We start from the raw sequence: 435 nt of genomic DNA, 5'->3' as shown, positions 1-435 counted from the left end.
TAAAATTGTGCATTGTGCATAACAGTAACTGTAAAATATTAGGTATGGGATTAGCATATTTAGAGTTTGGGGATTTCTGCTCAAATTTGGGATAGTTTAACTGGTCAAACTGAGCTAATTTTGACTGGCCAATGGGCTGGTTTTCTTGAGCAGATCTGGCAACCCTGCACACCCCCTTAAATATTTATATGATTATGCATATTTTATACATGTCTGAAATCCAGCTGTATGTTGTGCTTGATTCTCACCAGCTGCTGCTCCTGCCAGCAGGTGGCGTTATCTTGACGGAGAGGATTCAGACTGCACAGAGCATCAACCAGCCTCCAAACACCACCCTTCTGCAAAAACACACAAATAAATGCCTAAAGCACACTAGATTTCTGAGGAAGACTAACATAGCTCATGCTGTTGTTCATCAGAGCAAGTCAAGCAAAT

The 435-nt window shown here is 41.1% G+C and overlaps 1 long non-coding RNA gene across 1 annotated transcript in view; it reads right to left on the bottom strand.

Annotated features, from left to right (window-relative positions):
• The window catches only part of LOC107578245 (uncharacterized), a 2,488-nt gene extending 2,156 nt beyond the window's left edge, over positions 1 to 332 (bottom strand). The window contains exon 1 of the long non-coding RNA XR_001608326.1: positions 249 to 332. This is a non-coding gene — a long non-coding RNA (uncharacterized lncRNA). The remainder of the gene's footprint in view (positions 1 to 248) is intronic.
• Positions 333 to 435: the final 103 nt, after the last annotated feature.

This window comes from Sinocyclocheilus grahami, unplaced genomic scaffold (assembly GCF_001515645.1).
Source record: "Sinocyclocheilus grahami isolate Dianchi unplaced genomic scaffold, SAMN03320097.WGS_v1.1 scaffold9424.1, whole genome shotgun sequence".
In the NCBI taxonomy this organism is placed as follows: domain Eukaryota; kingdom Metazoa; phylum Chordata; class Actinopteri; order Cypriniformes; family Cyprinidae; genus Sinocyclocheilus; species Sinocyclocheilus grahami.
The sequence above is the reverse complement of the archived record's forward strand: the minus strand, read 5'-3'. Positions and strand labels throughout refer to the sequence as shown.